The sequence below is a fragment of the Python bivittatus genome, unplaced genomic scaffold (genome assembly GCF_059951505.1).
Source record: "Python bivittatus isolate LINGU-HERP-01145 unplaced genomic scaffold, Pbiv_v1 ctg000980_np1212, whole genome shotgun sequence".
Taxonomy (NCBI): Eukaryota; Metazoa; Chordata; class Lepidosauria; order Squamata; family Pythonidae; genus Python; species Python bivittatus.
Window position 1 is genome coordinate 59,566,302 of NW_028277125.1, and position 27,867 is coordinate 59,594,168.

The 27,867-nt window shown below is 38.2% G+C and overlaps 1 protein-coding gene across 2 annotated transcripts in view; it reads right to left on the minus strand.

Annotated features, from left to right (window-relative positions):
- CHST15 (carbohydrate sulfotransferase 15) overlaps nt 1–25,750 on the minus strand; it is a 78,986-nt gene extending 53,236 nt beyond the window's left edge. Inside the window, exon 1 of one of the 2 annotated variants that reach the window (XM_025166780.2) lies at nt 25,678–25,750. The gene's annotated coding sequence lies outside the window, so the exon portion shown is untranslated. Of the gene's footprint in view, nt 1–24,113; nt 24,687–25,677 lie in introns of those variants that run through there. The other variant, XM_007428418.4, reaches the window with a different exon arrangement.
- Between the last annotated feature and the right edge of the window lie 2,117 nt (nt 25,751–27,867).

Consider the following 27,867-nt stretch of genomic DNA (forward strand, 5'->3'; position numbering starts at 1 on the left):
AGTCAAAACTTCATATTTCCCACTTTCTGATCCTTTTTATATTTGAAATATTACTGTATTAATTATTATTTATTCCAGTTACTATGACATGATAGTTATTTTTGGTTCTGAATAAAACTGAGAAAGGAACCCTAATTTAATGGAGGAACACTTTTTTGCAATCAAGTCACATATAAATAAGCAGGACATAGAGGATGGATATATTTCTGTCTAAGACCTTGGAGAGCTACTGCTGAATTGACAAATACTCTAACTTGATAGACAACAATTTACATTTCTAATACAAAATGTTTTTTGCAGGAAAAAAAAAACCTGCACAATTTCCCTCTAACATTCTAGACATTGTGTAAATAAAGATATGGTACTACTGAACATGTATGAAAATCTCTTCTTTTAAAGTATGTTGCTTTGATTTAACTGAGTAGAAATACGGAGATATATAAATAACATCACATCATTTATAAGATGCATATAAAAGTATTATTTTCCCATTAGCTGACAGTAATGTGTGCTTAGAAATCAAAAATTTGGTTAAGCAAGCCAAGCCAAGCCAAGCCAGATTACTTAACAATAGAAATCATTCAAAATCTTAGATGGCGGACCTGGTCTTAGCCCCGTTCTCTTTTACTGATCACTCTGCGATGGTCCCCAAGGATTGAAGTATAGAAATAATAGTTCCCATCAATAAAAAAAAGGGAAAAGGGACTTACCAGCTAATTACCATCCAATTTGTTTATGATGTATTATCAGCAAATTGCATGGCAAACATTTAAATACAAAATTGTTGGACTGGCTAGAAGCAAGATAAATCTTCAAAGAGGAACAAGCCGGAAACTGATCACTTTCCCCTTGATCATGCCTTCATCTTACAGCATCTGGCAGAAAAGTACATGGCTAAAGCAAGATTCACTGTATATTGTATGCTGCTTTCATTGATTTTAGGTTTGCCTTTGTTCAATATCACGAGCTAGGCTATAGGATAAACTTATCAATTTTATGACAGATGGCTATTACTATTGTCATATAAGCTTCATGAAAACTCCCACTTAAAGATCCAATTTATCCCACAAGGTCACTTAAGTAATGCAATCACTTCAGTGAGGGGAGTTAGGCTGGGTTGTTTATTGTATATTGGCAGCACTACTATTTAACTTCTATATAAACTCTTCTGTGGCCTATCAAAACAATCCTGACTTCTTCCCCCTCCCCCCCAAAGTTAACTCATAACTACACTCATGCTTCTATATGTAGCCCTCCTGTCTCAAATTTTGATGGATTAAATGTACCATAAGATCACTTGACACTGACTCTAAGGATGAAGAAGCAGCAATTAATTATACGGGAGAAGTATTCATCTGGACAATCTAGCCCAGGATGCTCAAAAATCAACTTTGGGAATTTGAACTTTCTATCAATCAAGGGGTGCCTTATTAATCCCAGCTGCACTAAACTGTTCTCTGCTAAAATGTGCTCCTAGTTCCTGTATGGTGCAAAGTTAGGGTCTTATGGCAATTACTCAAAACTGGAAACTATGCATTCTAAATCCTCTGACACTAGCAGACAATTTCAGTGCCAGATGGAAGAGATGTCTACATTGTATTTTTATGAATTATCCCAGAAGCCCTTCTGTCTCTAGGGTCTGATCAGGCCAAAAGGGTATTGACAGAATGTGTTCTGGACACAGAAATACACTTGTACCAATCTTATTTGCTCAAATATGTATTTTAAGTATTCTTTAGGCCTGCAAGATATTTAAATTCTATGCCAGTTTCCAAACTGAGGTTTCTAACATTAGCTTGGTTTAATGTCCTGTTATTGGATGTACTTGAGAGCAGATATAAGAAAACACCCTACAAAGCCTGACTGTCCCCATGTGGCATAGGCACTAAAGATCCACTGCCCATATATTACTGTATTAAGAGCTTTATAGAGAACCTAGAGCCTGTTTTATATATCCACATATAATAAATGTCTAGGCAAACTAATTCTTTCAACATGCAAGTTTGTCTATCTGACTAGTCAGATTCCTGTTGCTAAGTTTTGTAGTAGTACCACTTCCAACATCAGGCGGTGTTACACACGCTGCTCCCAGGTTTGGCTTATGGTCACTCACTCACATACTCACAGCCTGTTGAGGCATGCGGATCTTGTCAGCCCCCCTTGCTTTCTACCTGGGCTTTCCAGATAGGTGCGGCTAGAGCAGACAGACACACAGCCCTAGTCAACAGCCGGGATATAATTAGGGATACACACAAATCACTTCCAACCGAACACTGAGGCACAAGAGGTTCTTTGTAATACACGGAGACCCAGTGAATTTAAAGTAACAGCAAAACTTTACTGGTTGCAAGGTACATTTGCCCGTCCTCATACACACACGCGCACGCTCATCCACACTTACCCACGTCCTTCCCAACTAGGCTGCCAGGTACTAGCTAGAGGGACCGAAGCTGCCAAGTCTGGATCCAAAGGTGACTCAGATGACTCGGCTCAGACAACTCAGACGACTCGGAGTGGGCGGGCTTTGGGACCCCTTTTATCCCCAAAAGTCCTTGCTGGGTTGATTTGCAAGTTGATGGGATTGGGGTGAGGGTTTCCATGTGCTCAGGCCCAACTTCCTTTTTCTGGTTCAGGTCCTTTGTTTTTTCCTTAACGACTTGTTTCCTTCTTATCTACCTCCCTGAAGGGATCTCATAGATAAGTTTCCTGGCTTTTGTCCTCTCTGCTTACGTGCCTGCTTCATCTCTAGGTTATGGCAGCTTCAGCCTAGTCTCACAGCGGGAGCTGATACCCTTTGACTGTTGTCACTTGCTGACCAGAAGAGATGGAAAAAAAGGGTTCAATTGTTGTATATGTATGTCAGTGGGATTTATGCTTCCCCCTTCCCCATATGCAGCAGTTTTAAATTCAAATTTTTAGTGTTTAAAGACACTAATATTAATATGTAATCATTTTCAATTTTTAGGTTTTAGGGTCATAGTTCTAGTTTTAAGTAATACTATGATTTTAACTTTAGGAATACATCTTTGGTATTAATATTACTTTGTTTTATTTTATATTTGTATCTAGGATATCATCTGAGATGATGTTCTCTGTTGAGTTCTCTTTTTATTTGTTGTTTGACTGCCTCTGTTTTATTCTTCTCATTGACCAAAATATAATTTCTGACTACAAAGAAGTACGTTAACATTTATATCCTTTTTTCTCATAACTTAAAAGTAATAAAATTAATGTAGCGAAATTGCCTCAAAGAGAATGCAAAATTTAAACATATACATTATTTGAGAGCATATTCTGTCATTCATAACACAATGGATCCATGCTAGAAGATAAAACTCAAAAGAATGGAGAAAATATTATGTTCATTTGAAGGCTACCATTAAATAAGCTTTTTATACATTTAATTATACAGACCAACATGAGCTATCCCCAAATTGTAGTTTGTGCCAGTCAAAAATTACGCATTATTTAGTGAGTGCTCTTTGATGTGCTAAAATTGTGTGGAGTAATTGTTAGTGAGTAGCTACAGAAAGTACATTTATAGAGAATGCTTTCATCATAATATTATTCAAATTTAATTTAACAAAACTGAATTGCAGCAACATTAAGCTAAAAGCTGTTCATAAAACTTCAAGAATGCGAAAAATGTCAGTTACAATAGACTGCTCTTCTGCTTTTACTTAATTGCTGAAAGAGTTATATTTTAGATGCACTAGAAGCCAGTGAAGTAAGGAAGAAAACAGTCACTGTCATTGAGAAAGAGGAGTCACACATCTGCCAGCAACTGTATTCTGGATACAATCAAAACAGGATCCCACCAGTATTCTGCAGACAGAATACTGAAATAATGAAATAGGGATGGCTAGATCAGTCTGCTTCTACTCCCTATCAGTTTTGCATATCCTTTGTATTCCATTTCTCAACAGTCACATCCTGCCTCAATCTTTTCTTAATGCAATGAAAAATTCAATTTAAATGTTTTTGTTAAATGTATTAATTTTTATCCTGAAATGTCTAATTTAGAAAACAATACAAATTTAAACTGAGCCCAATCCATATATTCCTGCAAAAAATTGAAGTTAAATAGATTTGATTAAAAGTGCAGAGTGAATTATAATCTTGACCATTTCATTACTGAAGTTCATTGGCACAAATGCATCCAAGGAACTGCTGAATACTTACCAACAGAGCACCAATGCAATGTTGTACAAGCAGCCCCCTTGCTCAATCACTTTGAACACATGCTCAGTGGAAAAGGTTGTGGCTCCCTTGCCTCTACTTACGCTTTGTTTACCACTACTTCATCAGTAAATCCATCTCCTTTCAAAAAATAAAGCATGTATGCAAATTAATCATACAGCCAATATATAAAGATGATCAACTTCCCTTGGATACCTCTGCTGACACCTGCCAGGTATATGGCACATTATTTTTTAAAGAGGAGGAGGAGTTAACATCCTGCACAATACCAGCCTCTAATCACAAGAATGTCTTTAGGCCCCACATAGGCATCTTAAGCAGTCTCTGAAGAATTATTATTATTATTATTATTATTATTATTATTATTATTATTATTAAGCTGGATTTCTCCCCCGCCCATCTCCCCACAATAGGGGACTCTGGGCGACTTACAAAAAACATTAAAACTATAAATATATATAAAACACATAATACATCCAGAATTAAAAACAATACTAAAAAAGGAAAATCCAAGAAGATGGAAAATCGGACTGCGGACAGTTGGCCACTATGGGGCTAGCCATCCCCCTGCTTGAAGTATTCCCTCCCCACCCCAGGCCAAGTGGCAGAACCAGGTCTTCAAAACCCTTCAGAAGGCCAGGAGTGAGGGGGCCAATCGCACCTCTGGGGGCAGAATGTTCCAAAGAGCAGGGGCTACTGCAGGGAAGAGCAAGTGGCTACAATTCAATGCTTTATTTGGAAGTAAATCCATCTGTTAACCTGTGGTGGTACAATGCTGGAAGCTAGAGAGGATTTCAGAAGCAATCTTTGCCTTCAGGTAAATTGTATTTTATGAATAACCAAGCCCCCATAGCAGTGTTGTTGTGAGAGCACTCATGATATGCTGTTAAAATTGCTGGTTACCAACCAGACCAAGAGTTGCCTACAGTTGATACACACGGAATGTGAAAAATTCACATCTTAATCCCCAATGATGGGCTATAAGCAAAGTTAAATTGTTTTGCATTACCCCGTAGCAAAAGAATTTACATAAACAGACATGGGAACAACAGCTGGAAAATCTCCTTAGAAGGCTCATTAATAGTTAGAAATATAAAAGGCCTAAAGACATTAAAAGTGAATAATGATCAAATAGATAGTGAGTTGGGAATATTTCTGATTCCTCAGGTAAAAAATTACATCTGCACATATAATGTGCAAGATTATGAATTATATTCCTAATCTGAATAAAAGGTTTGTCTAAACTAATCCATTACAAAATGATCATCTTGAATGTTTTTTAGTATTTATGTATAGGGTTGTTTTATAGTTGGATTTTAATTGATTAATTAATTTTATTTATTTATATGGTATTGTTTTTTAATGGCATGGGTTTGTGGTTTTAATTATGAGCCACCCAGAGTTACCCACTGGGGGAGATGGGCAGCATACAAATTTAATAAATAAATAAAGATAGAGCATTCTATTCCATTTCTTTTCAAAAGCAAGGAATTTGATTTCAAAAAGAGAGTTTTCTGAAGATTAGCATTTTCAGGACATTCTATTTTTCTTTCAACATTTAAGAAATACTGTCTGCTGCAGCATTTTTCTAGTATAAATCTAATAATATTCTGAAAAAAACTGCTAATGTATTGAAACTAGCAGTTTTAAATAAATAAATGATCTGCAACTGTTTTCATTGATGCTATTTCTTAAATGGAGAATCAAATAATTTAAATTGTTGCTGTTGTTCCTGATGGCACAATAAAGCTTCAGAGGCAGCAACTCTGATATAAAAATCACTTATTAAAACTGGTGCCAGTTAGAGAAATTTTACTTTTTTCCTTACTTGCTCTCATTCAGTTTGATGAAGTCTTCCTAATTTGCTTCAAAATTATTTCAAAGAGATGAGAAATTCTCGTGGATAGAATGTGTGATTCTTGTATTTATTAATTGAGAACATAGCCAACAGTTGCATGTGCCATATGTCATTGTATGTCACCTCTACATTGTTCTGCAGTTGTTGCAGTTTCCCATACTTCAATTAAATCTGAAAAGTCAACATCAGGAGAAAACTCCTCCAATGGCTTTTTCAGTAATGGTGCAACCACGGGCTGGAAGAGTGTTGAAGAATTTACTCTGAGGAATTTGGGGAAATCATGCACCCAACTTCTCTACCCACAACTTCTACCCATCCAACTTCCCTCCCTTTTCTACCCTCTACTCACAACTTTTCTGGAGAAATTTGAACCAATATTTACATCCATCTTTAAATTAAATTAATCAAAATTGACTTGAACAATTTTATTGTAATCAACCTACTAATCAGTTTTTCAAGAGTTGCCTCAACCATTCACACACACACACACCCAGTAGGAAAATATGTAATTGCAATTCCAAGCTGGAGATAGAGGTACCCATATCTCAGTGGGAAAAAGATACTCTGTAGAATTTAGGAATACCTGCAGTTGCTGTCTCTGTTTTTCTCTTAATTTTTTTTTATAGTTGGCTTTTAGTTTTATTTACTTTATTTAAATTGAGCTTATAGGCAAGTCCAATCAGCTGACTTTGAACAGCATATAACTCTCCAATACATAATTGGGATTAAAAATAATACAAATTAAATTTAAAAACAAAACCATACATCAGAACAACCAAACAATAAAAACCAGGAGACCTATTTTGAAGAACAGAACCAATATATCCTCATGAGGATAGCAATAACAATGATTCATTAAATGTATATGCCTCCCGACTCCCACTGACTCTGGGCAGTTTACAACTTTTAAAACATTTAAAAACAAAGAATACAAAAAACAGAAAAATAGCACAAGACAAAAGAATAACAATGGCAAAGAAAACAAACCCATAGAGGAACAAAAAGGAAGAAAGAGGCATCAGTTGTCCTCGCCAAAGGCCCACATGGCTTAATGAGACAGACAGGCTTTCACTGATTTCCAGAAGGCCCAGAGAGAGGGGCCTCTTCACCTGTCAGGAAGATACTATTCCATAGGACAGAGGATGATGTCTGAAAATCATGTTCTTTAGCCCCTGAAGATGACTGTCTCTGATCAAAGGGGTATGTAAAGAACATGCCTTGTTAGATCTTAACAAGCAAGGAAATGCTATTGGGACAAAGCAACACTGCAAATACTCAGCCCCTGAATCCTGTAGGGCTTTAAAGGTGACAATGAGCACCTTGAATTGCACCCAGAAGCCATACAACAGTATAACACTTGGACTAAAGGGGTTACATTGATGGCATGAATTGCACATATAAATACTTGAACCACCACATTCTGGACCATCTTTAGCTTCCAAATGCTTTTCATTTGTAGTGGGGGTTGTGATAGTCCAATCAAGAGATAATTAAGTCATGAATGACAGGGAATTCCAGGTAGGCCTTCGGACACCAAACCATCCCAACTAGTTGGGACTGAGTCTGTCCAGGCACCTGGATAGTACTTCAACAGCATCACTTATTCAGCCAGGGAATGAAATATAAAATTAAGTATATAGTGCTGTTGAAACCAGTCCCTATGATAACAGATGAATGCACTCAACAGTTCCATGTAAATGCTAAATAGGAGTAAAGAAAGCACTGAGCCTGGTGGATTCCACAATTGAGGAGCATAAGACTCAGTTTCCCTCTCCCCACTGACTGTCCCTTCAGTACAGTGCCCCCTACTCCTAACCCTAAGAAATGGCTCAGCAGTTACCTTGATCTATACTATCAAAAGCTGCTGAGACATCAAGCAGGAGAGTTATACCATCCTTAACCTCATCTTATCAGAGAACATTTATAAGTCCATTCAGTGATGTTTCTGTGCTAAGTACTTGAGCCACCACATTCTGTGACCAAATTATCCATATCTTCCAGGGTCCATTGCAGCTGCACCTTAACCACTTAAAAATGGGAAGTTGAAGACATATCAATAACTGTCTACTATATCCAGATCAAGTTATGGTTTCTTGAGAAAGGGCCTCATCAATGGCTCTTTCAGAGAGAGCAGTAATATCCCCTCTCCGAAGGGCATATTCTCCACTGCTTGGACCCACCCTCTGTTTTCATCAGCCAGGAAAGGCAGGGAGTGGCTGAGCCTAGAATTCAAAGGACTTCATTGCATTATCTTCAGACACATGCAAAGCCTCATCCCCCTTCAGAACGAAATAACTTACTTCGTCATACTGATGCCTTGTGAAGACAAATATCACTATTTCTGTAGATTTATAATAGCTACAAAGAGTTAAAATATAACCTGGTGATACCAGGAAGTTTATTTTTGCTATTCAAAGTAAGGAATGAAGTCTTCCCTGGAGACCTCACTTGACACATGTATATAAAATAACTTAACAAATTACACTTCGTTTTTACTTTTTCTATAAATCTCTAAAGCACATTGACCTTGTGTTCGATATTAGATTTCACATTTTACACCTATTTCACCAGGAAATACAGTTTTGCAAAACAAATGCAATAAATGTCTAGTATAACCATGACTTCATTAATCTTAACTTTTATATTAGGCTGATTTATTCAGTCAGTCTCACATGTTCAACCTGAGAGTTGTACATTGCCCTCTTATTCTGATACGTTATGCAAAAATAATTCATAATCAGTTCAATGAAACTTACTTTTAGGTAAGCATATATTGGATTCCAGTCATCTAAATTTATTTCATAAGATTTATTATGAGCAGATTGACTATTCGTGAATCAAAACATAATGGATTCCTGCCTGAATAAACATTACAAAAGTGAGGCTTTTGAAAACAATTATACAGTGCTACTCAAATTAAGTAGTATTATAATGGTACATTGATATTTTAAACTGCTAAACTTTTTTTTCCTGTTATTTAATTAAACAAAGTTAAAAAACAGGGAGGGAGAGAGGGACTTCTTACAGTTTTCTGTGCATGTGTGTGTATAAGTAACCAAACCAACAGGACAGCAAAGCAGGATTCTGGATCTGGAAGTCAAACCACAGTAAAATATTCCTTCCTCGTTAGAAATATTCATTATGGCAATGCAAGGCTTCAAGCAGGTACTTTGCTTCAATGAAACTTTGTATGAAGCACATATTCCCTCACTTCTAATAATCAAGGAAAGCAATTGTGTTGTTTCACTTTGACCTGTTTCCGTGCTAAGAAGAGTCATCTCCTGCAGGGCTCTCCTGGGCAGATGCAGCAGGCACTGGCTGCTGCCAACACAACCAACCACCTTAAGCCGCCTTGCTAACCCACCCAGCTGGTGAGTTCCTTCCATGCACAAAGGGTGCTATGGAATTGGATGGCTCAAGTGGCTGAGAGAGACAATCAGCATAAAAGGACCGTTCACCAGCTGTCTAGAGCAAGCAAGCAGCTGCAAAAGACTGCTCACACCTCAGCTGCCTAAGGCTTAGTTGTCCCCCATGCATGTATCAAGGAGGCTCTGGGAATAATGAAGGCTCTGGCAGGTACAGTGCCCACACTCATCCCTTATCCCAGTTTCCTGGCTTCAGAGACGATTAAATGGAGTGTCTGGGGCAAGGGGAGCCCTCGTGCTTGTTACACATTCCACCCCATCCTCTTAGCCTGAAGAGCAATTTAAAAGAAATAGCTACAATGGAAAGAGGAGTAAATGGAGGAGGCAAGAGAAAAAGGTAACTCACCATGGAGTGAAATAAAAAAGAGATAACTTCTATTTAGGCATAGAAGTAGCTTTAAAGATATTCATGCTTTTGCATCTTCTGCCATTCTTTTGTTTTCAACAGCTTCTTCTATTCCTATTAGTGAATGTAAGGCAATCTCCTCAATTCATAAGCAATTATTACTACACTCATGTATTTTAACCCTATTTTTTAAATTTTTGTTGTGCCCAAAATGAAAAAGTAAATACAAATATCACCAATTAATCACACAATGAAGAAAAATCTATCTATGTGGTCAGTAAGAATCAATACCAACTTGATTGTACATGATCAATCAAACAATCAAATGATAGTATATTTTGTCTTGGTTGGTATTTTATTCTATAAGCTACTTTCACGTCTCATCCAGTATAAAATTTCAAAATAATCACCTGTAGAAAAAATCAACCATGTAGATAAAATTTCTAAATTAACAAAACCTAGAAAAACAACCAGCAGAAACATTCTGATGCAGCTGTTTTTAATCAGCTTCCTAGAAGGAAAAAATGTCAGGATCTTAGTGACTATTTGAAAAGCCTCATTCAGCGGTACCTGGGACCATATCACAAATATAGACTGAAGCTTATAGGCTGCATATGTAACTAACCCAGCTATGCTCTATTTAAATATAAGTACAAGTTACAAGTATGTAATAGAGGCATAATTTTTCCTGTTCTGCCATGCAGTCACTATTTCTCTGATTACAGAAACCTTTGGCACCCATAGCATAACTGTTTATCCCAACCATACTTTCATCTAAGTAAAGCAGGCTGTAATTTCTAGCAAGATATGATCAGATAGGAGACAGACACATAAGTCTTCTCCTATCTACCATTTTCCCATCATATCCTTTGACTATGCTGACTAGGATTTCTGGGTATTATAGTTATAACATAATATATCTAGAGGGGAACAGATTAAGAAACTTGTCTTATAATAACGAATATTTATGAAATCTGTAACTAACCAAATGCAGTTATTATTTTTGTTAAAAATTAGTTTTATCTAATTTTTCCTCCAGGTGCTCAAGGTGACATACATATTATAGCCATAATACCAAATCTGCAAGGTAGGCTGTGATGAGAAACAGTTAGCTATACTTTTAAGGCAAATCTGATTATTCTACATTACAGACATTTAATAGAGCTATTTTTTAAGTGTAAAAACTCATTTAAATGGGTTGATTTTAGGAATAGTTTCAGAGAAGCTAATATTACCCACAAAACATGATTCTGTGAATTGTACAGCCACTGTACAAAAGACCAGTTTATGCAAATCTAAGAACATGAGAAAGGGTCTACTGGACCAGTCCGAAGACCAATATAATCAACATTCTGTGTCCGATCACAGAACTTTCAGAAAGTTCATAAATATGGACAGGAGGATGGACTGGTTTCTGATTGCTCCCTATCAGCTAATATCTAAAGTTTTTAGGAAACAGTCAACAGTCATCATGACTAGTAGCTATTGATAACCTGATCTTCATGAATTTACATAATGTCCTTTTAAAACATCTAAATGTCTCAACATAAATATAGCTGAGGGAAGCAAATTGCACAGCTGAAGTACATGCTCTGTAAAGACGTATTCCTTTATCAGCTTGAATCTCCCCACATTTAAATTTAATGGATAATTCAACAAGACAGGGATAAAAAATATTCTATCCATATTTTCCACAACATGCATGATTTATATACCTCTATCATAGCTTCTGTTAACACTTTCATTCTGAGCTAAAAAAGCCCAAGCACTGTAATCTATCCTCTCAGGGGAGCCATTTCTGATTCATCATGAAATCAACAGGAGTCCTCCCCTAGTTGCAAACTGGAAAGCAAACACAAGACTTTAATATTACAGACACATACCATTCAATTTACTTCTGAAAGTTTTTCAACCATTAATTTTCCCTTCCAAAGATCCAGAGCAGTCAGTTCTTTAAATTATAGTAACATGGATTTTGCTTCTCATTCTCATCAAAATAGTTCCAATTGTTCATAGCAATTTCAAACAGCGGTAAAATGGGGAAGACATGTCAGAATTTTTCAAGATATATTTCTTAACAAAGAGCTCAGAAGGAAAAAAGTAAATGTTGGTTTTCTTCTCTCAAGATTCAAGCTCATCAAAGATCCCTATCCTGAATTTTCTACTAATAAAATCTATTATCTGCTTGTGCTAGTTAACATGACATTATAGCTATAGAGTGGTAAAAATGGCACAGATATTAGGGGTAAAAAATTATTTTCAAACAAATACCATTTGTCCTCTAGTCATATTTATATAAGTTTCTTTTTCATACAGATTTTCAACAGTCCTCAAAATATGTGAGGAATCGGTAAACGTTGGTGTGTTTTCTGAAAAATCTTAACATATAGTATGCTTTCCAAGCTTGCTGTTCTTCAGGTATGCCGAGATTAAAACTGTTGGCTACAAATTGTGAGAATAGTCATCCCAACACATCTGAACGGAATCAAGCTGGAAAAGATAATCTACCAGGTTATCTTGTTACCTGATCTAAGTGTCTCTCAAAGTGTGGGTCATAATCTCCAAGGGTTAAAGGACAAATTGATGAAGGTTGCCAAAGAATGCCTTCTTCATACAATTTTTAAGCTGGCTTCCTCATTTGATCCAAAAGTACACTGAATACAAAAGAACATGACTGTTCCAGAATACTGTATGAAGCCTGAGTGTTTGTTTTGATTTTTTAATACACCCTGTTTGCCTTTTGAAGAAGTAATCATGCCTGGAAAGCATGAGATTTCTATGAGCAGCTCTGACCATCTGACCGGATGTTAACTTCGCAGAGGGAATTATGTGTGGAAAAGTTAAGGGGCTGCAGAAAGGAGGAAATTACAAGAGCGAGGGGAGGAAAAGAGAGAGAAGATATTATTGTTACCTCAGTGTGGCTGTGATAGGAGAGAGTGCATCACAAGCAATTTATAGCCTGCCAGTATTTTGCAAGGTTCAGTAGCATTTTAAAAGAAGCTGATTTAAGGCAATGAAACATACATGAAATTGCTGCAACAACCTCTCTCTACTTTCATCTTCCATAGCTGAGCCAGAGCTTGTTAGAACACAGTCAGAACTCGTTCTTCCTGCTCCAGAAGAACTCAGGCCTGCCAAAAAAGCATGCATGACATTATTATTGTTATTGTTATTGTTGATCGCACAGTCAGCCAGATGTTTAGATTTTTATCCACCTATTGAGTCCTTCTCAAGGACCGTGGATAGGCAGATTTTGTTGTTTGATGGTGCTAAAGGTATCGTTGCAGGATCTAAGCTGTTCCAAGTAAGGCTGCCTTTTGCGATTGGCTGAGGGTGATTTTGTCAATGCCGATGTGGGGCTCCAGATGTTTTCGAATTGCACCAAGGGGCCTATTACTATTGGTACTATCTTTGCTTTCTTTTGCCACAGTCGTTCTACTTCTATTTGCAGGACTTTGTATTTTGTGATTTTCTCCATTTCTTTCTCTTCTATTCTGCTCTCTCCAGATATTGCAATGTCCACTATCCAGACTTTTTTGTCTTTCTTATCAACAATTGTTAAGTCTGGGGTGTTGTGTGGCAGGTGCCTGTCTGTTTGAATTCTAACGTTCCAGAGCACTTTAGCTTCTTCATTTTCTATGACTTTGCTGTTTTGTCGTCCCACCAGTTTTTGCTTGCAGGTGAACGGTATTTCTTGCAGATATTCCAATGTACCATTCTTGCTACCTTGTCATGCCATTGTTTGTAGACAGTCTGTGCAATCTTCCTGCAGCTTTTAGGTAAGCATATATTGGATTCCAGTCATCTAAATTTATTTCATAAGATTTATTATGAGCAGATTGACTATTTGTGAATCAAAACGTAATGGATTCCTGCATGAATAAACATTACAAAAGTAAGGCTTTTGAAAACAATTATATAGCGCTACTCAAATTAAGTAGTACTATAATGGTACATTGATGTTTTAAACTGCTAAAAAATTTTTTCTAACTAGGTGGTCCACTGTTTCTTCAGCTTCTTTGCAGAGGCAGCATTTGCTACCTGTTGCTGTCTTCTCAATTCTGGCTTTGTAGGCACTTGTTCTTAAGGCTCAGTCTTGTGCAGCCAGAATTAGCCCCTCTGTCTCTTTCTTCAACTTTCCTGCTCTTAGCCACTGCCAGGTCTTGTTGTTATCTGCTTTGCCTGCTAGGTTTTTTGTGTACTGGCCATGTAATACTTTGCCTTGCCACTTCTCTTTTCCATTCTTCATTTGGTCTTTCTTGTAAGCCAGTTTGGTCTCTTTGGTATTCAGTAAGCCTTTATGGTATACTAATTTCAGTGCATCTTATTCACTGTCCTTCAGATATTCTTCTAATGCCCTTTTTCTTTTTTCAACTGTCTGGTGTACTTGCAACATTCCACACCCACCTACGCACCTTGGTAAGTAGAGTCTGTCAATGGTGCTATGTGGATGAAGGGCATGATTCATTGTCGTTATTTTTCTGTCCAGGGCTTCTAGTCCACTATTGCAGCTGTGTCTAATGACTGGAATTGCCCAGGTGTTAATTGCCTTGATGGTATTTCCTCCACTGAGTTTGGACTTTAAGATCTTCTTCACCCTCATGATGTATTCACTATTAACCTTCTTCTTGACTTCAATGTGCTTGATGTTGTCAGTTTGAAGGATGCCCAGGTATTTGTAGTGATCTTCTTCATCCAGATTCTTGATGTTATTTCCATAGGGCATCTTGATTCCTTCAGTTTCCACTACTTTTCCCCTGTTGATGGTAAGGGTGGCACATCTGTCCAGTCCAAACTCCACTGCAATATCTTGGCTGTATGTTCGGACAGTGATGAGCAGCAATTCTATTTTAGATGTGTTTTTCCATACAGCTTCAGATCATCCATGTAAAGGAGGTAGGATAGCCTGGCAGATGTTTTTGATGTTTGATAATCATGGCCTGACTCGTTCAGTATTGTTGACAGAGGAATCAGTGCAATGATAAACAATAGTGGTGATAGTGAGTCTCTTTGAAAGATTTCTTTCTTGATGTTAACCTCTCTCAGTCTATTACCATTGACCAGCAACTGTATCTTCCATTGTGCCATTGATGTTTGCACAAAACTTCTGATGTTTCTTCTGACTTCTGTTATTTCTATGCAATTGATTATCCAATCATGTGGCAGGGAGTCAAATGCCTTCTTGTAATCAATCCAAGTACATTCAAGTTGATCTTCCTTCTCTTATAGTTTTCCAAAATCATCTTGTCAATCAGGAGATGATCTTTTGTTCCTCTGCTGTCTGGGCAGTTTCCTTTCTGCTCAGATGGAAAGAGCTTGTTTTCAACTAGATGCTGTTGGACTACATCAGCCACCAACCAGTTAGCAATTTGAAAGTTTTTGGTAAGCAGGCAGTGGGCCTGTAGTTGCCTGGTGCTGCCCCTTTTTGCTGGATCTTTCATCATCAGGTAGGTTTTGCCAGATGTTAACCAATCTTCAATTTCACCTCCTTGCAGTATGTTGTTAAACTGTTTGGCAATGACTGAATGCAGACCAGTCAGATGTTTCAACCAAAAACCATGCAGTTCATCTTCCCTTGGTGCTGACCAATTCTTAATCTTCCTTGCCCTCTTCTCCACCATTTCTGCTGTTATTACAAGTTCTTTCAACTTCTTTTTAATTCTTATTTGCCTCCTTTATCCAAGCTGGATTTTTGTTGTACAGTAATACCTCGGTTCATGAACGCTTCTGTTCACGAACAATTCGGTTCACGAACAGCAGCATTCACAAAATTTTGCTTCTGTTCGCGAACTCCGCATCGGGTGACAAACACGACCCGCGGCCATCTTCCCTGCTCTAACACGTGGTCATGGCTTCCTGTAGGTGAGATCGCGGTCGCAGACAGACACTGGCTGTGAAGCTTTTTGGTGTGCTTTTTAGCATGGCTCCAAAGAAAGTGCAGAGCAAGCATGGTGGTAAAAAGAAAGTGCAGAGCAAGTATGGTAAGAATAAGGTTTTGAAGAAAATAACCAGTGAACTGAAGAAGAAAATTGTAGAAAAGCATGAGCGTGGTATTCGTGTGACTGATCTGGCCTTGGAGTACAAGATGGTGAAGTCGACAATCTCCACTATTTTGAAGAATAAAGATGCCATCAAAGGAGCTGATGTGGAAAAAGGAGTAACGATGTTAACCAAGCAGAGGACACAAGTGCTGGAAGAGGTGGAAAAACTTTTGTTAGTGTGGTTGAATGAGAAACAGCCGGCAGGTTATAGCGTTAGTGAAGCTATGATCTGTGAAAAAGCCAGGAAATTGCACAGTGATTTACTGCAAAAAAAACCCCTCTACAAGCGCAACAAGTGAAGAATTTAAAGCCAGTAGAGGCTGGTTTGATAAATTCCTCAAGAGAAGTGGCATCCACAGTGTGACAAGATATTGTGAGGCTTCCAATTCTGACAAGGCCGCTGCAGAAGCCTATAAGAAAGAATTCGCAGAATTCATGAAGGCAGAAGGATACGTCGCTCAACAACTGTTCAACTGTGATGAAACAGGGCTCTTCTGGAAGAAGATGCCAAACAGAACCTATATCACACAGGAGGAAAAGGCACTGCGGGGCACAAGCCCATGAAGGACAGATTGACCCTTTTGCTGTGTGTGAATGCAAGCGCCGAGCTGAAGATTAAGCCACTACTGGTCTTTCATTTCCAGAGGGTTATGCAGCGCAGGAAAAAACAAGTGACATTAGACAGATTTTTCGCCAAAACTGAGCCTGCAGCTAAGAGACAAAGAAGAGAGGAAACCCCTAAAGGAGATTTCCCCGATGTCCTTTTGGAGGGGGACCCCCCCCAAACAATAATCGCCTCCCCACCCGCCTTCCTGTCCTCCACCCCAGAAGTCGCCTCAAGCAAGGTTAGTGTTCTCTCTCTTCATACCGTACTGTACTGTACTTTATTTCATATTTTTGTGGTTAAAAAAAAATACATATGGTTCAGAACGGATTAACCTTATTTACACTGAACCTTATGGGAAAATTTGATTTGGTTGGCGACCAAAATCGGTTGGCGACCACATTCGTAGGGGTCAGAATAGATTAACCTTATTTACATTGAGCCTTATGGGGAAATTTGATTCGGTTCGCGACCAATTCAGTTCGCGACCAGAATCGTGGAACGAATTAAGTTCGTGAACCGAGGTACCACTGGATTTCTTTGCGTTGTCCCCTAGCTGCACCCAGAACTGCACTGCTTCTTCTTTGTCAGGTGCTGACTGGTTCACTGCAGTCTCTCCATTGATGGATTGGTAGAAACGTTTTTGATTCAACTGATATTGGAGATTCTGCCTATAGTGTGCAATTCAAGCTTTGTTGATCTTTTTGGCTATGGCTGTTATTTGCTGTTTTATTATTTCCAGTGGTTCCAGTGATCTTCCTTGTTTCTAGGTGAAATTTCTTGATCAGATATTCTTTGGTCTTCTTGATCTTCAGCTTCTTTTCTTTCATCTGTTCTAGCTTGCTTGCATCTGATCTTAGCATGCTGATTTTATTTTCCAACCTGATCTTCCATTTTGGTGGTGCACTGTTTGGACTTTTTTTTTTTTTTGGTTTGCTGATTTTGCATCCAAGGTATTCAGTTATAACTGCAGCCATGCTGTAAATTAGTTGGTTTGTTTCCTGCAGTGAGCTGGTGCTTATATTTGATATTACAGTATTTCATCTTTTGAAACTTGTACTAGCTCTTTCTTTGTAACAAGCTTCAATGCAGGCAACCTTATTCTGTTGTTTTTGTGTTGTTCTAGATGCTCAGTTATTCTATGTTTCGATTCCTCTTGTTTTTTAGTTAGACGGCTTTGTTCTTTCTGAGGAAAAGGCAGAGGAGAGGGTGCCTGGTTTGGGAATGAAAACGATTCAATAGCTATGGTGGCTTCCTCTACTGCTGACTCCCCAGGTTTGTCTGAGCTACTTCTGGCAAGGCTTTGATTTTTTTTACCCTAGGTAGACCTTTGCAGTTCTGATTCTGGATGTTGTTCTTTCCAGAACTGGTACATTCTTTTCAGATATCCTCTTGTTGGACTTGATTTGTAATAGCAGATCATTATTTCTTGTTTTCGGTCTTCATATATTTCCAACAGGTAAACAACTTTTCTTCCAGTAGTCCTGCAGTTGCTGGCCCTGGTTGCTCAGCCAACAGTCCTGAGTCCTATAGCCCACTTGTCACCAGATGTCCAGGAACCAGAACACCTAGTGCAGTCCTTGTTGACCCAGGCAATGACTGATCCGGTATAGGTTTCTGTAAATTATGTCTTACCATATTGTTTATAGAAGAGACCCTCTTTGTCTGGCTCCTCTGATGAGACGTGTCCAGTATGGTTGAACCTCTGGCATAGCTGCTGCTGCTGCTATTGTTGTTGTTGTTATTATTATTATTATTAACATCATCATCATATCTTTACTTACCAAATAATCGTAAGTAACTTTGCATACCCTTCAGGTGAATTTCATAGAAAACCTTTTTGGGAATATTTTCTCCATAGATAACTTGGGTAAAGGCATATAAGTAGTAGTGGAAAGTGAACATCAACTATGATTCAACAAAATTTAATTGTAAATAGCAGGTGGTTAATTGTAAAATCCACATTAGGGCAATATCTATATTAAGCCAAGCCAAGGTCAAATAATACTTTTCAACCTTTTAAATTCTCCATTACTTGTCATTAGGCAAGATGACAAACAAAGCAAGATCAGATACCCTTTTGAAGACTAATATTGTATTTATAGATAAACACACATTTTGTTGAATTGATAATTTTATCTCCTGAGCCTAGTCAGCAGAAAGTGTTTACAAGAAATGAAAATGCTGGTAGAACAAAGCAGTAATCTTTTATCACAAAAATACAGCCTTGATAAATAACAGATGTTTAATCACTGAACTGACCAGGGTGGATATTTCCTCTAAAGAGGTAGCCTTCTTTTCTAAAGAGCTTAATTTTATTTATTTATTTATCATATTTATATGCCACTAGAATCTAAACACCCCTGGCAATCACAGAAACAGAAAACAATACTACAAAAGCAAAATAAAACCACAATTAAAAATTAATTTAATTTCCACCATTATTTCAATAACTAGCCAGCACCCGTTTAACATAAGGTAACCTTATCTTCCAAAAGCCATTCAGAATAACTCCACCTTAACTGCCCTTTGAAAAAGAGTCAAGTCAACTGTTAATCTGGTCTCCAGGGGGAGAATATTTCATAAAATGGGGGGCCTGCCCCTGCCCCTCTATCCTAATTTCTCATGGAATGGGAACCTACAGCATTCTTATCTAGGATGATTATACTCGATGGTTTGGTTCTACTTGGAAAAATTACTTCAAAGCCAAGACATTAATGGCTTTAAAAAAAATTAAGGTCACTGTTTAACAATGGAGTTGTTAAATAAACAAAATTAAAGCAGAGTTATCATACAATGTCTATTAAGTCTTTAAGTGAACTGGGTGTAGTACAAAGTTAAACAACAAAGCAACAGAAGAGTTACTAGCTAGACAAGGACTATAAAACTTTAGGAATCAGGACCACATGTGGCCCCTAGAAAGCTTTGGATGCAAGCTCAGTCTGAATCCAAAGTTTGACAACAAAGTATAATTGTAAAATTGTAAAATGTGAAAGAATGGGCAGATGATTAAATAGAAGGAAAGTAATAATTTTAGGTGCATGTGAAAATGGCAGCTATTGCTTTAGCAAATGCAATTAAAGGGTTAACAGGCCACTTCCTTACAAGGAAAGCAGGCAGAGTGGGGGTAGGAGAGGTTGCTGATGGTTGGACAGACAGAAAGTAAGTGAACATGTGGGTGTACATCTAAGAGAGAAAGGTGGATAGCCTTAATGACATTGCCATGAAATTACAGAAGATGGATTGTTTTCAGCTTCTTTCAGCAGATGGAAAGTTTATACAGTAATATCTTATGATATCAGTGCAGACAAAACAATTATTACCATTTCTCTAAAACCTTTAGCACTTTGCAATCTAACTAATACTGTATATTTTACTAGACCTCAAAAAAGTAATATTGCTTTGTCACAACTGTCTACAGATGGATTGTCAAAGCTTTTAATAGCTAATGACATCCCTGACATAAGAAAGTTTTTAGCCAGCAAGACATATTAGAGCTTCATTAACAATACACTATTTATCAATAATGTAGCACTTTTTCATACTGAACATGCTTGCATTTCATATATTACTTCTATAATCCTTAAACTTCTAAAATGGACCAATATATTTCCCTTTTTTTAGAAGATAGACTGAACCTCAGATATAGTGGCTATCTAAGACTATCTAGACCTACTCCACATCTGATCCTAGTAAAAAGTAATTTCCCTTACATCATACTCAGCTTCTGTTTCTTGGCAACAATATGGAATCAGTTTACTATTGTCGACTTCTACAGCATCTTCTACAGCACCATTTTTTCTTGCACTAATGAACCAACTGAGAAACCATGAGAGAAGTTTCAATGGCATATTCTCTTCCATGAAAGGGCCAATTTTTGAGAAACTGGATAAATGCTTATTTAGGGAGGCACTACCAAATGCTGAATCCTCTAGCATGATACGCACATCAGGAAGTCTTATTCTGTGGTGACTGTGTTAGCTCTCTTGCCACTAGAACGCAACAGGACTTAGATGTAATTGAATTGTTGACTACAAAATCTACCCTTCTATTTGCTTTATAGTAAGCAAATTTCTTCAGGATCTTCCTTCTCCTAGAGAAAGAATTTAGAATCTGATTAACTGTGCCAATTGCTCCATCAGTACATTATCTGATGAAGTTAAGGTTCTCCAAATAATAATCTGTAATACACAAGAACAAAATTACCACTTATTTTTTTTCAACAATAATCCTCAACACTGAATTTTTCCACATTTGCAGTGAATTACTTGTATTTTAAAACCAAGAACTAAAAACATATATTAGTGTATCAAAGTCCGCAAAACAAAACAAGCATGGAGAAAAACCAATCATCAGCACAGCACATGAGCTGAAAACCATCAATAATTTCCCTTTCCTATTTATTGGCGTATATATTTGAAAAGTCAGTAACATTCATAATGCTGTCAGGTCATCCCACTCCATACCTATTTTTGAATTTTAAAAAACAATTTCATTATCATTTATGACTTTCATCTTCTAACCGTACGCAGTTGAAAGCCTTCAATCGTTATACTTGAGCAAAGGTAACAAACCTATTATAAAGCTTACACTGTGATTGATAAAATTTCATAATGTAAAATTTTAGCATTTTTTTCTGAATCTTGAATTAAATTTGAAAATACAAAACATGTTTGGCCTTCATGCCAAATATACCTGGGGTACATATTGCCTTGAATGTTCTTCTGGAATCCTTTAGTGTCCATAAAATATGTAACCTTTATATAGAAAAAGGGTTCTTTTCAGCATGTAAATTAATTAACTTATCTTGGCTTGTGAGGAATCAAATGACTCTTCTGACTCAATGCCCAATGTACAAATAAAATAGTGATAAAGAATACAGAAACAATAAGGATATCATGCAGAAGTATTTGTTCACTACCATGAAAAGGCTGATTTTGAATAATGATATCCAGTTTGTTTAATGAACCCTACAAATTTTTTAGAGTTGTGGTTTCAGGAACACCTCTTCAATAATTTAGGAAAATCAGCAGCTAGTGCAAAGACGAATGCCATTCAATGAACATTTCTCCACACTAATGAATAAACAAGCATATCTGGCTCTGTCATATATATTATTCACTAAGAATGGTAGAAAAACAGTGTGTGCAGTATTTCAACTGTTATTTTAATTATGGCAATTTTATACTTTTCTAGTCACTCCAGTTAGAAAACAAAAGAATTGCTTTTGATACATGTTTATTTAGATAATGAAGTTATACCATTTCTTCACAAATCCAAAATAGGATTTCACTTGTATCAAATCTGATGATCTTGCAATCATTGTTATGATTATAATTTATGAACTGAAAAATACAGTGTATTTAAATATTTTAAAAGAATTTTGCAATGAGCAGAGTAAATACCATGTATCAGTGATCTTATGTTCTAAGAAACTACTTCTGCAAATCAAACATCTGTTGTGATGATAAAATGAAAAGATAACAGTTGCTTAAAGTGTTTGGGCCTTACAATAACTTGTTAACAAGCTTTGAAGCAATTGCAGCAAATAAAATTAAATTTTCATTCATTAATATCTAAAGAAACTTACTGACAAATGCTCATAGTTATGCACATTTTAACCATGAAGACACTCCAATCTTATCTAAGTATTAAACAGAAGAAAGAAAGCTTATCCTGCTTCAGTTACAACTTGTTTTAATATTCATCCCTGACAAATCACCATACAAATGTTTCAATTAATCAATCAGTGATTCTCAACTGGCAGACCAGCAACATTACATTATCTCAGTTATTATACAGCTCCTCCAAGGACTCACTCCACAAGGACATTTTGAAAGGGCACCTGATATTTCTTTTTCTGAAGTTAAGTGCCCTTATCTGTTTACAGCATGCAAACACCATGTCGCTACTGAATTCCTTGATGTTTAATGGTATTCTTTATCTATTAAGGAACAGACACAACAACCTACATTTCTCATTGTTATTACCTAACACATTAAGTAGTGCAAAGGGTAATTTTAAAATCTCATTAGGGCATTAAAGATCACATCACACAAAATACTATTTCTCCCTTTCTACCAGGAAGTCATTGTTGTTTTTTATTCCACCGACAATGGAAATGAGAAAAGATTTTAAAAACACATAATGATCACCAGTGAACATCACTAATGGAAACGCTAGTCAATGTCCAAGGGCTCTATGGCAGTGATGCTACAAATTACCTTCTCTAGAGAATGCGTTAAAAAGAAATGAAACAGAAAAGTTTGTTGTTTTGGCAAGACATTTAATCAAACCACCAATTAAACTGCCAGAAAAATAACATTTTCCACAAAAAAAATTAACTGATAATCTATTTATTTGACCATTCAAGAGACCATCTAAGATACATTTCCAGATAAATCTACCCTGGCATCTTCATACCCATCCTATGCTGCATAAGTACCTTGGAAGCACTTACTGTCAAACCACAGAATATATTATTCTTATTACAAGTTCCACTGATTCTAAAGCTACAATGATGTACGAAAACCTTTGTTTCTAAATGTATGTAGCCCCCTATATGTACATCATTTAGACATTAAAATACCAGTGCCCTTGGATCAGGATTAAATCAGTTTTACAACAGCAACAGGGAATGTGCCATGTATATTATGAATGCACCATTTCAGTCTCCTTTGGCATGACGTGCTTATGATGGTGCTAAACTGTAGTGATGACATAGTGATTTCGGTGACGACAGCAAACAAAGAAAAGCAAAGGTAGAAACAAGAAGAACATTTCTGCAGAGTTCTGGAAATACAATTCCCTCATATTCAGAGCTGTGTATGGCACTCCCAAACCTGCAAATGCTTACAGAGCCTTAAGGATTAACACATTTCTCACAGCATAAGATTCCATGGACTACAGTCCACTGTATCAGATGCATGAAATGTTTTGATTGGAAGTGAAGTCCATGGAAGCTTTCACCAAGTCAAGCTTGATAGTCTTTAAGATGCCACAAGATGTTTTGCTGCTTTTGATTTAACAGGCTAGCATAGCTCCCCCTGTGGAAACTGTTAAAATACGGTGGTTATTCTAACATTTTTTTTAATTCCTCAGAGACAAATTCAGGCACAGCAGCACGGCAGACGGTGTGGCACAGCGATTACAGTCGAATAAAATCCCTGTAGGGCCATGAAGCTCGCTGGATAGTTGGCGAGGCACCACCACTGCCAACTTACCGAGAGCTTAATTCTTTGGGACATCAGCAGAATGCAAGAAACTGACTAAACCCGAAGTTCTGCTCCTGTTTCCATCCGACCCGCACCAGGAAGGGAAGAGAGGCAGCTTGGATTCCAACATATGGCCGCAGGTTTTCAAGATCCCCTCCCCTGGCCCGGCTTGTCACCTGGAGGAGACGACAGCTTTCCTCAGCACACGCTCGCTCTAGACCAGGGCCGTGCCCGTGCCACCTTCTCCTCAGCCAGGTCTGCTATCCTTCCTACGCTACCGAAGGAACGGGTTGGGTCCGGAAGAACCCGCCGCAGGCTGAGCGCGCGCGCCCCCCTTGCTCCACACAACTTCCCCCAAAGTGAGGAGGAGAGCCTGGGGGAATCTCGGCGCGAGCCCTCGCCTCGCCTCGCCCCTGCACACTGACCTTGGAAGGCTTCCCCGGCGCCGGCCGCTTAGCAATGCAGGTTCGGCGCAATCCACCTCTGGGCGCGTGCCGCGGCCTCCTCCCTCCAGGCAACTTCTTCCCTCTGCGGACTCGCGGGTCCCCCAGCATCTCTCGTCGCCAGACCCCAAGCGGAGCCTTCCTCTCCCGGGCTCCCGCCTGCTCGGCTCGCGGAGCCCCTCCTTTCTTCCCCTGGCACACTCTGGCTGAGGGCTCGGGAAGAGCGGGCACGCGGTCCACTTGGCTCGTTCGAGTCGCCGCGTCTCCAGGCGTTCGCTTGCGCCTCCGCCGCGCGCTGCACCACACACCGGGCGAAGGAACGAGGGGCGGGCAGAGAGCGCGCGGGAGGGAGGGGGCGTGGTCCCTCAGACCTGCCGCCTCCCCTCCATAAACTGCCGGGGCTGATGTTAGGGTGGCAGGGCGGCGGCGGCGGCGGCACCTGATTCCTCGTTCAGGGCTGCCGCTAACGGGAGGAGGCCGATTTCCGCCGCCAGACAGTCCCTAGCAGGGTGGCATGGGACAAGCATCACCAGAGAGCCGAGCCAGAGCTGCGGGCTGGTACTTTTCCCGGCGCGCTGCAGCCGCGCAGAAACCTCTAGAGGACTAGTAATGAGCAGCCGCAAGGCCCCGGGCTAAAAATAAAGAAGTTTGATTAAAGCTCCTTGGCGTTTCCCAAGCACGGGTTACGGCGGCTTAAATCCAAGGGTGGAAGCCTCGCCACAGCCCCGCGAAGAAAAGTACAGTTTTCTTGGCGTGGTATGTGGGGTTCCTTGCTGTCCCCGCGAGGCTCCAACTTTTGGACGAAGAAGGGCGGAAGTGATGGGCGTGAGCTCCGAAAACCTTGGCCGATTCGAACGACCACGGCCATAGAGGACCACAGGACAGCAAGACAAAATGCTGTCATTTCCGTTCGGCGATGGCATTCTAAAGTTGGCTTTAAGAGACATGACGTTACGATGACGACACTTTGAGAAAGTGCCCTTTTGCGAGGATTAGTATGCCCCAATCGTGCAGACACGCATGTTGCAGTATTGACACAAAAATGGATGTAAGTGCTGCTATCACATGTAGCAACGTTAAATAAGCATGCAATGTGCTAACTTTTGCATAAAAGTCCTTTTAACGTTGTTTAGTCAGGTGTGCAGAACGGGCGTCAAGTGCTGTAAGTACTGTACAGAATATCTAGCACTTAAGTTGAAGCTTGGCCCTGGAAGGACTTATAAATTATAGCAGTCTAATTAAATTCATGGCAAACCCTATCCCAAAGGCATATTATGTTGATTATTTTCCTGTGTTCCCCCCTGTTCTTGCAGCTTCTGAAAAATGTGCAGCTCGAACAAATCTCTAGAACAATAAACTTTTAAAATTAAGTAGCAGCTTCCAATAATAATTGCTTTTAAAGTCTGCCAGAGAAAAAGAGTGCCTTGGAGTATTGCCTTTAGCTCACTATTAAGTAATTATGTACAAAGTAAAACTCCATGCATTACATACAGGTGGATTCATCACATCAGTAACATTGCAGATATTGATAACATTTAATAATTACCTATCTTCTGTACAAGTCCAGCCATTTTTAACCCAGCCTTTTCCTCTCTGTCTCCCCAGTCCAGAAATAACCAGACTGGCATTTTGGGGAGATTTAGCTGGCATATATAGGATCAAGTACACTCTGCTTATCAAATTTCTCTTACGTATTCCTTTCTCATTCAAGTTGCCATAATACATACACATTTGGAGGTCAGAAGAAAGAATGAAAAGATAGTGAATCGTACCTTCCTGAGCCCAGAAAACTTCCATTTAATAAACCAAGCATTACAGCCTCTTGATACTTCCAGAGCTGAACGAGCTATTGGAAAATTGTTATGCTGAAATGTTCACAAATGACAATTCTCCAATAGTATATTTTGCCTGTATACATTATAATCAGTGTCATGAACTTCTTTCTGTACAATTAGCCCAAACAAATACTAGTAATTAAAATATTGTGAATGTTCATTTCACGTATTATACATCCTTTTTCCTACATGGCCATAATATCAGTGTAAAACAGGTGGGCAACGTGTGGCATTTCAGATTTTCAGTGCTCCTCAGTTGTATCAAATATAACCCTGGAGGCTACAGCTGATGAGATTACATTTCACAACATCTGGAAGGCCAAACACTGCTTAATTATGATGTAAAAGATTAGTTCCTAATCTAATTACTTCAGAAATCCCTGTTTGTCCTCTTTGAATTTGCAAAACTAGATACTTGAAACCATTAAAATTCACCTCACTGTGCTGTGTGAATTAGTCCTAGATATGTATTATTGACTGTTGTAGAGCACAGCCACTGTTTTCAACAGTGTTTCTTTATAACATTTGTTCATCTATTAATTTTAACTGTAAGAAACTTAAATTTTCTGGTGGATGTCATTCATTTTCTTTAATAGCAGGAGTTGTAATTGCATGTCTATCCACTGAACTGGCAAGCAAAACCCATTTAACACAGTTGAATGTATTTCCAAGTAGACCTGAATAGGAATGAGTTAGAAAGAGAGGTGTACCTCTGGTGATTTCATCGCTTTTATCAAGATACAGTAAAGGCCTGACCTTAAAGGCCTAATTGCATCAATTATCTTTGGATCACTTTAGAAATTCTTCCTCATTTGCACCTTGAAAGAACTTTTGTTGGTCCTGAAGCAGTAATATCCGAACATATGCCACTGAAAAACATGATTGTGAAAAGACTGTTAATCACCTAGTAGCTGCTTGGCATTGGTTGGATTTCATCCAGTACATTTTTTATGTTATGAAAATAGTGTTACATACTGGATTTCCACAGGCAAGTAGGAAAAAGATATTCCTGCTTTTTTTTTCTTATTATTTGCTATTCCATTAACATGGAAACAGAGTATCAAAATCATTATACAAACAAGCATGCATTTCAAGTTTGACATATTAAGAATCTTGGCTTTAATACTCTTCTCATTTATTAGTTGTATAAAATAAAATACCTACCCAATTTTCCAATCCCAGATTATTTTTAAAAAATCAATAAAAACAAATGCATCAATTAAATTATTAAAATTGCAGGGTTTTAAAGCACATTAGCACAGCTGGAGATTAACACAGATTAAAGGCATGGTAGATTTTTTCTTAGGTTATTGCTTCCATCCCAACAGAGAAGGGACCTAATGAATTTTCATGAGGTTGCTCTATAATGTTCATGTTGTCATGAAAAATTCTTACTCAAATGTTTTTCCAAAATGCAGTATAAAAGATGATGGGACATAGAGCAGAATGTTGTATGTGGAAACCCATAGACAACTAGATTCCAAACTTTATAGATAACAATAACTAGCGGATTGAATTGTGCCTAGAAATGAACTGGGAGTCATTGAACAGAAATGAACATTGAACAGAAATACAATGAACAGAAATACAAGTAGGACACATTCTGAAAAACAAACCAAAAATGGACTCTGGCCACTTTATTTTTTTTTACCAGTGGAATTCTACAATTACCTCTTCAAGGTCTGGCTACAAATTGCAATAATCCAGTTTGTATGTTACAAATGAACGAACACAATATTCAGTCATACCTAGTAAAGGAAAGGGTCCAGGTGACTCACAAACTGAAGCTAAGAAAAACTTCTTGCCTCCAGTACCATTCCCTAACTATGAATGGGATGCTTCAAGTAAAATAAAACCGTACCATGCACCAAAACTCAGATCAGCTCTCGCACAAACTAGTA